Here is a 15,048-nt window from a genome sequence, read left to right on the forward strand (position 1 = left end):
ATATAGGAACTAACACCATTCTTGAGTTGAGTAAAGTTATAAAGACTTGGGAAAGTAGATGAATATGGCATTTATTGTCGCTATTTCAGGACCATTTTCGCCATGCACTGTAGCCATCCACTTAAGGCAGATTCAGATCAACTCTTGAAGAATAATTCCGCGTCAAAATGCTCTCCTCTTGGACGACCCTAAGATCCGCCCGACTGGGTTTGCGACCTTCGGCGGGATGACTGTGAGGCCCCTGGACATCGTTTAAAGGCGGTCCGCTGGTCTGAGGATGCGGCATTCCGTAAAACGATGAAGCCGCTTGCCTCCTCTCGGTGTAACTTTGCACACGCGGACGAACGTACTGTCTCACCCAGGTTGAATTGAAGTATTTGTTATAATACAAATATTTAATTTTATTACGGTAGAATTTTTTCTTTTTTACCAAAAACAATTTTCTTTTTTACCAAAAACAATTCTTATCGGTAAAAAAAGGCACGTTAAAAAAAGTATTCCCACGATAAGAATTGTCCTTTCAATTAAAATCCGCTGCCACAATCATGTTTGCTTTATAGCCGCGTTCCGGCAGCCAAAATCACGGCACTGATAGTGGCTTGCGATTTTGATATACCAAGGCCATAAAGGCGAAAGCTAATTAAAAATAGACATTAAAGAAACCAACCGACGTCCTGCACGGCAACACTTTACGGCTGTTCTCATCTGCCCAAGTTCCACACGTGTGGTCATTTAATAAAGCCGTGTAATGAAAACGGGAGTCAGGCAGCCTTGACAATTCAAAATCGGGAGCATATATTACGCGTTGGCCCGACTCGTTACGCTTTAACTGGGTCCCATCATGCACCCCCTCCCCACCCCACGTGTCCGTTCCGGTGTTCTGGGCAGCTGGCCTCTGTGCCTGCCGTTAACATGAACATTTATTCTTTATAGCGTGGCATAGTCCACTTCGGAATGGTCGGCGCTCGCAGCAACGCAGCGAGCTCCAAGCCGCAGTGCTTGTGTGTTTGCGCTCCACCTCGCCATTGCATGCTCAGCACGTCGCCGGCTTGCACAGAGCGGCACATTTATATTCTCTCGTTTAATCCATCACGGGTGCTCGTCTCGAGACAGTGAGGGGGGGGGGGGCATCTTCGTTGCAAGCCAAGTCATGCGTGTTATTGCGCTCGCCAGGACTGTTTTCATGGTCGGCTTGCTTTAAAAAGGCGTTGCGCTCTGTAATTGCCGCTAATAACCAAAACAATGCTGTCGTGCTTTTTGGATGATCTGCGGCAAACGCACGAAGCCGCTGAGTGTCGAGACGGATCCCCAGCACAGGAGGCGGACGTCCGTTCGCTTGTATCACCCAAGCAGCTCCGCGTGTGTGTCAGTGTGTGGGGGAGCGGTGGCGCAGCGGTTAGCGCGCTGCGCTACGAACCCGGCGACACGAGTTCCGCTCACGGCCAACACCGGTGACCATTATTTAAACCGGTCCTGGGCCTCCCCTAGGTCGACTCAGCCTCAAATGAGTCGCTGGTGCGATGTGTAAATATCGCCACTGGGGAGACAAAGGCGGCTGGACGTGGTGCTGGCCACCCACCCCCTCGTGTGCCGTGCCGGTCTTCGTAGTTGCTCGCTAACAGCACTTGTCCCTTCAGTCTGTTAATGTTTACGGGGGGTGGGGGGGGGGTCTTTGTCTTTGGGGGGAGCAATGTGATATAGCGAGGTTATGTGTCACAGTTATGCACGGTTATTGGTTTTTGAATGGCTGCAGTAGCTGAGTGGTTATCATGTGTCCCGGTGAGATGGTAAACAAAAATGATTTAATGAGAAAGTTTTTCAACGAGTTTAGTTTTTCTGTGCATGTGGTAATTATTATTTTAACCTTACAAAATAAAGCATCGGAAATATCCCTGGCATCCCAATTTCACACTGTTTATATTGTTTGCCTCATTACTCAAATCCAGAGCCAGCGGTGGAACTTCTATTGTATTTGGGATCATGATTTTTTATATATATATAAAACACTACTCATATTATAATTGTATTGACGTTAGAGGAATTATATGTCTAGTCGGCTCCTGAATGAGACTTATGATTTTGAGATATGTGTTATGTCAAATCTCCCACCTTAAGGCTGCATCGTAAATTTTGAAAGTCTAGCGAGATTGAGTGATGGGACCAACGGATAATTCGGAGTGCATTTGACTTTGTTTAACATTTGAAAATCATTGCTCTGAGGCCATCTCTACCTCTAACACGAGAGACCTTGCCTACAAATCTTTGGCATCATTATCTGGCGAGAAACACTCCAATTCACAGTCCCCTTAAGCAGCATCGCTGTAATAAACTGCACAGTTAATAATCACAAAATTATCATTCACAGGACGATTTTTCACGAACGCAATTATCTGAAACATATTTCATAACAGATGCAGCAATGGGGTTGAAAAAGCATGCGGTTTTACATATATGTAGTGATTTATATAGACCTAACAACTGCTGTCTTATGACAAAAAATAATAAGATATGTGAAGATGCTGTAGAAGAATTGATTAATAAAATATAAAGTGTGGATTTTTCGATTTTAAGCTTTCGTGACTGCAGGGATTCATCTTCTTGGTTCTTTCGGTAAAGTCACATCGTCAAAGATGAGCGTGTTGAATTATCTCACTTAAAAAAAGAGGGATGACATTTTCATCCTCTCAGCCGACAAGGGCTATGCCACTGTCATCATGGACAAAATAGAATATAACAACAAAATTCAAGAATTACTCAACGATGGCAGCTATACAAAAATAAGAAGAGATCCCACCAACAGCCTCGTCACTAAAACCAACAAAATCATTTCTGATCAACCGCATTAATTGATCAAACCAATCAGTTCTCGTGGAAACCTTCTGCGGCCAGGCCACCAAGATTATATGGCCTTCCAAAGATACATTAAGAGGATACACCCCTTCGTCCCATTATTTCTACTATCAACTCTACAAACTGGCTCGTTTTTTTGTCTGAAATCCTGCGGCCTTATACTGGAAAAACCACCTCTGCGGTACTAAACGCTACTCACCTGGTATCGACAATCAAGGGTATTTCCCTGTCCCCAGACGACCTGCTTGTCAGTTTCCTTATTCACCAAAGTTCCTGTAACTGACACCATCGCAATCATTGAAGACTTAGTTCATCAAGGACTGCATACTGATGTACCCCCCCTGGTGAGACACTGCTTAACCAACACATACTTCAGCTGGAATAGAACTGTCTACAAACAAACTGAGGGCACCCCAATGGGCCCCCCCCTATCTCTGGTAGTAGCCAACGTTTTCATAGATAAATTTGAGACTGACACCATCCAGACTGCCACTCTACGCCCGACCTTATGGAAGAGGTACGTGAATGACTCTTTTGTCACCTGGTCACATGGCCGGCTCTAGACCAATTCCTTGACCACATCAATTCCATACACCCAGCCATCAGATTTACCATGGAAGTCGAAAAAGATGGCAAGCTACCCTTTATGTATGTCCTAATTAAAAGGAGACCTGATGGTTCAATGAGCCACTCTGACTACAGGAAAGCTACCCATACGGATGCTTATCTGAAACCGGATTCCCACCACCATCCATCCATCCCAGAAAAATCCCCTCATCAAGACTCTGCACCATAGAGCCCAATGCATATCCGACCAGGAACACATAGCCAGTGAACTCAAGCACGTACACCAAGCTCTCAAGGCTAATGGTTACTCCGACTACACAATCCGCAAAGCCATCACTCCAACCATGAATAATGATCCTCTTGAGGAGCCATTCAAAACCATCACCTTACCCTACATTGCGGGGGTCACAGAAAAGATCTCCAAAATCTTGAATAAACACAAGATCCAGGTCCGATTCAACACAGTACATAAAAGCCGTGATCTGGTCCCGTCTGTAAATGATGTGGTTCTAGACATACAGTACCCGGGCATCTACAAACTAAGTTGCCTCTGTGGTAGCAGTTACATTGGATAAACCAAACGACATGTCTCGTACCGCATCCGTGAAGATAAAGCAGACTTGAAACACGGTAGGACGAACACCTCAGCTGTGGCAGATCACTGTTATAATTCAGTGGGCTCACATGACATTGACTGCTCCAAGACGGAGGTTCTCTGCAAGCCATCCGGCTACCATGAGAGATTCGTTCATGAGGCCATCCACATATACAAACACAGAGACAATTTCAACCGAGAAGATGAATTCTGGCTTAGTAATCATTGGAAAACGTGATAAACCATTTCGGTTCTTGATTGATTGTATTTAACGGTGACTTTCAGACCGCAGTCCATTCGCTGGCACTGCCTCTTAGTACCTTTCACACGACGGTCAATGGTATGGTTTATAGCATGTTGTATAATAATAATAAATAGTATAAAAGTGTTATGTTTAACATAATTCATAAGGCAATATATAGTATCGTAATTGTATAGTGAATATACAGCAGTGTGGTATACAGTAGGGTTGGTAGAATAATACATAGTGTAATATTACAAGTCTTATATTTCGAGTTAAAGCTTTCGTGACTGCAAGGATTCATCTTCTTTGGTTCTTTCGGTAAAGTCACGTAGAATGAAAATAAAATAATAAATTGATAAAATAAAATAACACAATAATATTCTCACGACGTTTCGGCCACAACACAAGCGGCCTTCATCAGGTGAAGGGACGAGACTGTCTGTCACTCCAGCGCTGTCCTACCAGACAGTCTTGTCCCTTCACCTGATGAAGGCCGCTTGTGTTGTGGCCCAAACGTCGTGAGAATATTATTGTGTTATTTTATTTTATCAATTTATTATTTTATTCTCATTCTACGTGACTTTACCGAAAGAACCAAAGAAGAAGTCTTATATTTTTATAGTCTAAAGTATAGGGTAGTGTATAGTAACGTATTGTATAATTCAATGGTGGGCTTTGTCTATGGCAGTGTATATTACGGTGTATAGTCGTGTAATGTAGAAAAAAGTTTAGTTGGAGACATATCAATATAATGCATAATGTTAGAGCTTACATTGGGCTGTGTATACGATATTATACAATGTAGTTTAGATTGGAAGGTATAATATTGTAATGTATAGTAGTCTAGTTTATAACATAGTTGTAACGCAACACAGGACAGAGCAGCGCATCGTGGCTGTTTCTTCCCCCTCCTCCGTTCCGAGCATAGATGGACTCGTCCGTCTGAACAAAGCTCGTCGCTTTCCGTGGTGATAACTTTGAGGAAAAAAGAAAAAAGAAACCGCCACTTTTTTCGACATAGAATTTTAATGTGTAATGACTTATTGTTAGTAGCTCAGCTGATTGGAGAGTATATTGAGTTTATTGATAATATTGATGTAGTTTATATTTTCGTTTTTTTGATCAGTTTACTATATGGTATTCATTATGTAGTGTAGTGTATACCCAGTTACTTTATGATAATAGCTCAGCTTATTGGAGAATATATTGAGTGCATTGATTATATTGATGCAGTTTATATTTAGTTCTTTCACATCGATTTATTGTATGATAGTTGGGTAGTTGCAGTTAATTAGCGTCAATATACTAAATGCCTCTGTTGATATGTAAACTCTAACTTTAACATAGCTACTTCCGTGACCAGTTACATGCTAATCCCTCACACTAACATCATGCTCATCTCCCAGTTACATGCTAATTTCTGACTTTAACATCCTGCTAATCTATCCCATTAACACAGCTACTTCAATGCTATTTTCTTCTGTTGATATGTAAACTCCTTTGTCAAGGCGCTCTGCTCCTCCCACCCAGCTTAAAATACGCTGCTAAGCTTAGCAGTGTTCATTGGAGCGCTGTCTTTTCGACAGTTCTGTTTCTTCACCTGAGGAAGGCTACGTGTGTTGTGGCCAAAACGTCGTGAGAATTTTATTTTATTATGTTTTATTATTTATTATTGTATCATTTCGTTTCTACGTGACTTTACCGAAAGAACCAAGAAGATAAAGTGTGGATGTTCTTTCAAATTTGACGTACGAATTTAAAGAATGAACGGGAACTCGAAATATGCATTGCAGAACACTTGCCAGTGCTGCTTTACGTTAAGTTAATTCTTTGTATGTAAATATTTTACATGCTCTGTGCAACCAACAGCCAAGTGCCTGGTAACAGGGTGCAGAATAGTATCTTCTTCTGATTAATTTTCAAAGTATGGTGTTAGAATTCAGTCAACGTACTTTCTTAATGGTGTGAAAGGAAACTACAACACGAGGCTAGTGTTTACTGAATCCTGTGGTGGCCTAAACTGATACACTTTGCAAGTACTATTTAGTGCACATGTAATTGGTGTTGTCGCATTCGTTGTGATTCATATTTACAGGCAAAACTAACACTGAGTGAAACACGGTATTACACCTCGCACAATTGAATTATCATAATTATCCATGTATCATTTGAAATAACAAAGTAGTTTTACGACAAATAGGAAAACTTTAAATATATAAATATGGGTGATCCCTAACATTTTAAAGGGTTATTTCCATTGCTTAATTTATCATGGAATATTTCCTGGTGTGCCCCAGTGGGGTTGGGTTGTGGGGGGGAGGTGCTGAGATGGCGAGATGTTAAATATCTCGCTTGGTATGCAGGAGGTCGTGGGTTCAATCCCAATCCTGACGCCTGTATATTTGAAGTTTGCGTGTATTCTTCGTGGTGGCGTGGATTTTTCTCCAGGTCCTCTGGTTTTCCCCTCCACACTTAAAAACATGCGTTTCGAGTAGTTGGCTGTTTTGCATTTCCACGTGATAAGTCACTTCGTTGAGCTATCATTACATGTGGCCAGGTCCTTGTGAAAATAATCTCTTTATAGCTCAGTGGGCCTTACCTGGTTAAATTAAAATAAATAGTTCATTTTAGGTGAAATATTTAGCCGAGTTCAGTACAATTGTGGCTGCAGCATGCAATCATCGACGTCTGTCGCCGATGACGAGTTGACAGCTGTCGAATCAGCTTCTTGAACTCAAAGACCACGATAGCGAAAACGTTTTTTGTAGGTGCGAGATACTTCTAGTGTGAATACCACCAGCAAGTGATCGGAGAACCCCACTTCAATGACATTGATGTCATTCCCGATAATGCAATTCGTATGGCTGATTAATAAAGCCAACGTTTTTGCCTCGACGCGTCCACTTTATGTGCAAGTTGACGATAGTTTAATCCAGTTAGGAATTCGTGCGGCCGTTCGTCAACGAGTGTATAACTGGTCCCAGGACAATTGCATTCGCCGGACAGCACAGCATGGCCAGCTAGCATCTTGGTTTCATCACAGGTTGGCTAAATCATTGAAAAACAGCGAGTTTGCCTGTGGTGGTGATGGTCGATAAACGCACATCACGTTTATACGTTCCTTTCCGAACGTGCATCTGGCTCGCTGAGTTTCGAATGGCAGTGATGTCGCGCTTGATGGCTGAATTACGACGTTATCAAATCGGAGCAATGAATCACCACAATTCCAACTCCGCAAACCTCTTTCCCAGCCCTGTGTGTGCACGCATGGTGGAGGAGGAGGCTGGGCGCGTGGTGCAATTCTTGTCAGATCCAGGGTCTCTGTGAGGGTGAGCAGGTCCAGTTTCTTGCTATCCATCGGGTCGCATGTACGTACGTATGTTGAACTTCTTTTGCATCGTACGCATGTAGCCAACCGAAGCTAATCGGAGGTGCGGGAACAGGGCTGGGATCTCGTGGAACCGCTGAGCGAATGTTGAGGAGCCTACAGATTAATGGCTGCCGCAGGGCACCGTGCGGATGGCTGAGCAGAGCGATGGTAAAAGGCCGTCCGGACCCAGGTTCCATTCCACACCCTCACTCAGTAGTAGTAGCAAGTGGGATGCGTGTTCGTCATGAGCGTGGTGCAAACCTCTGGTCATTTCGTCATTTTGATGGATGACGAAATGACCAGAGGTTGTGGTCCGAATAGCCCCGAGTGCACGTCCCTCGTGTCGAAGGGCCATAGGCTTGACAGTTTGATCGACGCGAGGTGGAGTTCAGGGATGGGTCAAATCGTCGAATGGTGCCCGCGATGACGCGTGTCGTCATGAAGAAGGCACACCAGATGTGAGGCACGGCGATGAGCATGATCAGTGGGGCCTACATATCGACACATTTAGGGTCAGTAGACACAACGATTTCAGCGACTTCTGGTTGGGACCAATTTCCAGTTCGAACCGACAAATTCGCCGTTTTTTTGTGGTAGAGCAGTGACATATAAATAATGTTGATGAGTGTCTTAACATGCATGTGCGTGTGTTAATTGGCAGGCGTGCTTTGATGTTGACGTGTGTGTGTTAATGTGAAAGTGTGTTCATGTGTGTTTTAATGTGTAAGTGCAAGTATGAATATGTATAAGATTTACCTTGAAGGTATATACGTTGTATTGTGTAAGTATATGTTAACGTCTGCTTCCATGTGTGCACGTGTTGATGCACATGTTATGTTTGAGTGTATGTTAAGGTGTTTATTTAACTACATACGTTTGTATACGGATGAGTGAATGTAATGTATAAGTATGTGTATGATTCTAGATTTGAAGCTTTCGTAACTGCAAGGATTCATACTCTTTGGTTTTATTTTTCGATTTAAAGCTTTCGTGACTGCAAGGATTCATCTTCTTTGGTTCTTTCGGTAAAGTCACGTAGAATGAGAATAAAATAATCAATTGATAAAATAAAATAACACAATAATATTCTCACGACGTTTCGGCCACAACACAAGCGGCCTTCATCAGGTGAAGGGACGAGACTGTCTGGAGGACAGCGCTGGAGTGAAAAAGCCACGACCTTTAAGCTGTGTGAGAAGAAATAAAGCGCCTTGACAAAGGAATTAGCACAGAATTTAGCATTGAAATGGCTGAGTGATTAGCTTGTTACTGGTCACAGAAATGGCTATGTTAAAGTTAAAGCATACACATCCGTAGAGGAACCCCTTGACAAAGGAATTAGCATAGAATTTAGCATTGAAATAGCTAAGTTAAAGCATACACATCCGCAGAGGCACCCCTTGACAAAGGAATTAGCATAGAATTTAGCATTGAAATAGCTGAGTGATTAGCTTGTAACTGGTCACAGAAATAGCTATGTTAAATTCAGAGCATATACATTCACAGAGGCACCTAGTACAAATCAAACAGGAGAATTTAGCATTGAAATAACTAGGCGAATTTAGCATTGAAATAACTGAGTGATTCGCTTGTGACTGGTCACAGAAATGGCTATGTTGAAGTCAAGGCCTACACATCTGAGCTATTCACAGTAACTGGGTATACACTACAATATATAATGAATACTATATAGTGAACCAATAAAAAACTAAAATATAAATTACCTCAATGTTATCAATAAACTCTATATATTCTCCAATCAGCTAAGCTACCTACAATAAGCCATTATATCACAATGCTATATGGCAAAAAAATGGGTGGATTCTTACCCTCAACTTTAGCAACACAGATAGCTACGAGCCCCGTTCAGACGGAGAGAGTTCATCCATGGTCGGAACAGAGGAGGGGGAGAGAGACAGCTGTGAGGCGCTGTTATACTCCATGTTGTAAACCATACCATTAACCGTGGTGTGAGAGATATTAAGAGTCAATGCCAGCGAAAGAGCTGCGTTCTGAAGGTCATCGTAAAACACAATTAATTTAGAACGGAAATGGTTTAAAACATCTTTTCAATGGTTACTAAGCCAGAATCCATCTTCTCGGTTGAAATTGTCTCTGTGCTTGTATATGTGAATGGCCTCATGAACGAATCTCTCATGGTAGCCGGTTGGTTTGCAAAGAACCTCCGTCTTGGAGAAGTCAATGTCATGTGAGCCCACTGAATTATAACAGTGATCTGCCACGGCAGAGGAGTTCGTTCTACTGTGTTTCAAGTCTGCTTTATGTTCGCGGATGCAGTCCGAGATATGTCGTTTGGTTTCTCCAATGTAGCTACTACCACAGAGGCACTTTAGTTTGTAAACGCCCGGGTACTGTATGTCTGGAACAGCATCTTTTACAGATGGAACTAGATCATGGATTTTATGTACTGTGTTGAATCGGACCTGGATGTTGTGTTTATTCAGGATTTTGGAGATCTTTTTAGTGACCCCTGCAATGTAGGGTAAGGTGATGGTTTTGAGTTGCTCCACAAGAGGATCCTTCTTCATGACTGGAGTGATGGCTTTGCGGATTGTGTAGTCGGAGTAACTATTAGGCCTGAGAGCCTGGTGTACGTGCTTGAGTTCACTGGTAATGTGTTCCTGGTCGGAAATGCATTGGGCTCTATGGTATAGAGTCTTGATGAGGGAGTTCTTCTAGGATGGATGGTGGTGGGAATCCGGTTTCAAGTAAGCATCTGTATGGGTAGCTTTCCTGTAGACAGAGTGGCTCATTGAACCATCATGTCTCCTTTTAATTAAGACATCCAAAAAGGGTAGTTTGCCATCTTATTCGACCTCCATGGTAAATCTGATGGCTGGATGTATGAAATTGATGTGGTCGCGGAATTGGTCTAGAGCAGACTGGCCATGTGGCCAGATGACAAAGGTGTCATCCACGTACCTCTTCCATAAGGTCGGGCGTAGAGTGGCAGTCTGGATGGCGTCAATTTCAAAATTTTCCATGAATACGTTGGCTACAACCGGAGATAGGGGGGAGCCCATTGGGGTGCCCTCAGTTTGTTTGTAGAAAGTTCCATTTCAAGTGAAGTATGTGTTGGTTAAGCAATGTCTCACCAGGGGGGGTACATCAGTATGCAGTCCTTGATGAATCAGGTCTTCAATGATAGCGATGGTGTCAGGTACCGGGACTTTGGTGAACAAGGACACCACATCAAAACTGACAAGCAGGTCGTCTGGGGACAGGGAAATGCCTTTGATTGTCGATACCAGGTGAGTAGAATTTAGTACCGCAGAGGTGGTTTTTCCAGTGAAAGGTCGCAGTATATCAGCAAGAAAACCTGCCAGTTTATAGGTGGGGGAGTTGATTGTAGAGACGATGGGACGAAGGGGTGTATCTTCTTTGTGTATCTTTGGAAGGCCATATAATCTTGGTGGTCTGGCAGCAGAGGGTTTCAACGAGAACTGTTTGGTTTCATCAATTAATGCTGTTGAATCAGAGATGATTTTGTTCGTTTTGGTAACCAGGCTGTTGGTGGGATCTCTTTTTATTTTTGTATAGCTGCCATCGTTGAGTAGTTCTTGAATTTTGTTGTTATATTCTGTTTTGTCCATGATGACAGTGGCATTGCCCTTGTCAGCTGAGAGGACGACAATATAATCTTTTTTTTTTTAATTGAGATAATTCAAAACGTTCATCTTTGCTGATGTTGCTGGGTGGCAACTTAGCGTTTTTGAGGGTTGCAGCGATTTCAGATCTTGCTACGTCTGCAGAGATGTGACTCAAGCCCTTGAGTGCAACGTCGACATGGGCAATGATATCATTAACCGGTAAGTGTCTCGGTGTGACAGCAAAGTTTAGACCTTTAGCTAAAACGGGTTTCATACCATCAGAAATGGAACTGTTACTGCGATTAATTACGACTTTGTTGACGTCTATCTTTTCGGTGTGTGGATCCGATTTTTTGTTGGAGAGGTGATTGAATTTGGAAATAAAATTGTCCCTACATTTGGTCGACATAGTGGCAGCCGAAGAGGTAGTCATATTGTCAACATGTTCCCAATCCGATGTAGACATTGTTGCTGTCAATGTTAAGTGTGATTTGTAGAGTGTCTTGTCTAACTGATCGAGTTCGGTGCATGTAAGTCTGATTTTTTCCGAGATAAGAGCGAAGCTAGTTCTAGCTAGAATTCGTTTTGCATTGAGAGAAGTTGCAGCAGCAGAGGTTAGTGTAAATGCGGTTGGTATTACCTTAGAGTAGCGGCATCTCTTCAGAAAGGTGAGAGACTCGATTAGTTGAGCCTTCTTATCCCGGAGTCTGTTGAATGATCTTAAGGTTGTGTGGAATCCCTCCCTGTAGAGGCGGTTAAATTTCGATTTAAAGCTTTTGTGACTGCAAGGATTAATCTTCTTTGGTTCTTTCGGTAAAGTCACGTAGGTAAAATAAAATAAAATAAAACAATTAAATCACGATTTCGGACAATCTTAAAACAGTACTGGCCAAAGGGCTAAATTTTGCTGTCACCCCAAAACATATAACAGTAGAGGATATCATTTCTCAGGTCGATGTAGCCCTCAAAGGCATAGGACACATCCAAGCAGACGTTGCGAGAGCTGAAATAGCCACTATTCTTAAGAATGCTAAGAAACCCATTAGCAACATGAGCAAAAATGAATGCTCTGAACTCGCAAATTTAAAAAGATAGATGATATAGTCATCCTCTCGGCCGACAAAGGCAATGCCACTGTCATTATGGATAAAAACTGATACCATTACAATAATCGATACCATTACAATAATCGAAGATCTGGTCCAACATGGACTGGACCCCGATGTACCTGCGTTGGTTAAGCACTGCCTCACCAACACCTACTTTACTTGGAATGGCACCTTCCTCAAACAAAATGAGGGTACCCCCATGGGTTCCCCCTTATCACCAGTGATAGCCAATGTTTTAAGGGAGAAATTTGAATCAGACGCCATCCAGACATCCACCCTCAGTCCTTCCCTGTGGAAGAGATATGTGGATGACACTTTCGTCATTTGGCCAAATGGCCTCCCAGCTTTGAACCTTTTCCTAGACTACATCAATTCCAGACACCCTTCCATAAAATTCACCATGGAAGTGGAGAAAGATGGCAAGCTGCCATTCTTGGATGTTTTGTTTGAGAGAAGGTCTGATGGCTCTTTGGGACATTCTGTTTACAGGAAGCCCACCCACACAGACTCCTACTTGAAACCTGATTCCCACCACCACCCGACTCAGAAGAATTCTCTCATCAAAACGTTATACCATAGGGCTCATTGCATTTCGGACCAACACTACCTGACCAGTGAATTAAAACATGTACATCTGGCCCTCAAGATGAACGGTTACTCTGACCGTACCATCCGCCAAGCTGTTTCACCCACCATACAGAAACAACCACTTGACACTCTGATCAAAACCATCACGTTGCCATACATAACAGGCGTTACTAAAAAGATTTCCAAAATTCTAAACAAACACAAGATCCAGGTCTGGTTCAACATAGTACACAAAATCCGTGATCTGATCCCATCCGTAAAGGATGTCATTCTTGACTTACAGTACCCCGGTGTTTACAGATTGAGTTGTACCTGCGGTGACTGCTATATCGGGGAGACGAAGCGACATATCTCTGACCGAATTCGCGAGCACAAATCAGATTTGAAACACGGCAGAACGAATTATTATTCCGTGGCTGATCACTGTTACAACGCTGTGGGTGATCATGATATTGTTTTCTCCGATACCAAGGTACTCTGCAAACCTACCGGTTATTATCATAGATTTGTCCACGAGGTCATCCAGATATACAAACACAGACACAACTTCAACCGAGAGGATGGTTTCAAATTAAGCAACCATTGGAAAGATGTTATAAATCAAGTCAAACGTTAACTGCCTTTTAATTGTACAGCAATTCTCAGTGGTGGTATACCAAACTTTAGATGTTTTTTTACCGCATGTTTGGCAGCCCACCACAGCCTTTCACCCAAACCCCCTGCAGCTTAACAAAAGGCGGCTTGACTCAGCCCTCCCACCCACCCACGCCCCCTTTCTGACTCCTCCCCCCCCCCTTGAACTATATATAAACCCGATCGTCTCAGAGCTGTGTACTCAACACAGATCTTCTGCTGTGACTATTCCACCTGAAGACGGAAGCTTGTGTTGCCTCCGAAACGTCGTGATTTAATAGTTTTGTTTTATTTTACCTACGTGACTTTACCGAATAAAGCTAAAGAGTATGTGTGTATGATGTATAATAACGTGTGTTAATGTATTTAACATTGTATAACATGGGACTGATAGGTGGGGAGGGTGGGGAGGGGCTGGGTGGGGAGGGTGGGGAGGGGCTGGGTGGGGAGGGTGGGGCTGGGTGGGGCTGGGTGGGGGGTGGGAGGGGTGGGTCTGGGTGGGGAGGGGCTGGTCACCCCTTGGTGCCCTTATAAAACTCAACGTTTCACCTACTCACGCCGGCTTGTGCCCGCCCTCACAGTCGGGCATATTTGCGGAATACACCACGTGGTGCCGCCGTTGACCCTGGCCATTGACCGAGCAACCCAATGTTCCTACCAGCTCCCTCTGCAGAAATGTGTTAATGAATAATGTGTGTGATGTTGTATAAGGTTGGTGAAAAATGTTGTCAATGTGCTGTCTCGAGACAGGACAAGGCTGTAAGGTTCGACGCCAAGGAAAGAAAACGCAGATCTCGGTGCTTTGTTTAAACTTAAGACTTATAAAAGGTACGCGACACAATTAAAACACTGCCAAAAAACAATCCGTATTTCAATCATACGACCAAAAGGTTATGAAGTTATATTGCAAGGATAATATGTAGATTTAAAAAAGAGAATGGACACTAATCGGGTAATTAGTTTAAAATTGTTTATATATTTCTTTGAATATCAAAACTTTTTATGACGGTGGAAAATTGCATGATCTGAAATTATTTTCGGGGCAGTGATTAATTCCCAAGGACAGCTTTTAAACATATATTTATTTTAACTTACCGCCCCAACGTTGCTGGGAACAGAATGAGTGAAATGTGAATTTTTGGGTAAATGTTTATTTTACTTCTCATAATTATGAATGTATGGGCATATTTTATTTGGACCAGGGAAGATCACCTCAAAAGTTCAAACGGGATGAGCGATAATTCATGCGCGCGATGTAAATGTCGTGATCGCATGCCTCCCCATGTTTATCTCGCTGTGCCATTTACATAATGTCATCTTTTTACAAAGGTGCGCATGTTAACCCTGCACAAAACAATATTTTATTAAGCATAATTAATAAATAAAAACCGGAATCAATTTAAATTTTGATTTAAAGCTTTCGTGACCGCAGGGATTCATATTCTTGGTTCTTTCGGTAAAGTCAAGTAGAAGGGGAACAA

This window comes from Petromyzon marinus, chromosome 10 (genome assembly GCF_048934315.1).
Source record: "Petromyzon marinus isolate PM22_M1 ecotype Great Lakes invasive population chromosome 10, UKy_Petmar_22M1.pri1.0, whole genome shotgun sequence".
Lineage (NCBI taxonomy): Eukaryota > Metazoa > Chordata > Hyperoartia > Petromyzontiformes > Petromyzontidae > Petromyzon > Petromyzon marinus.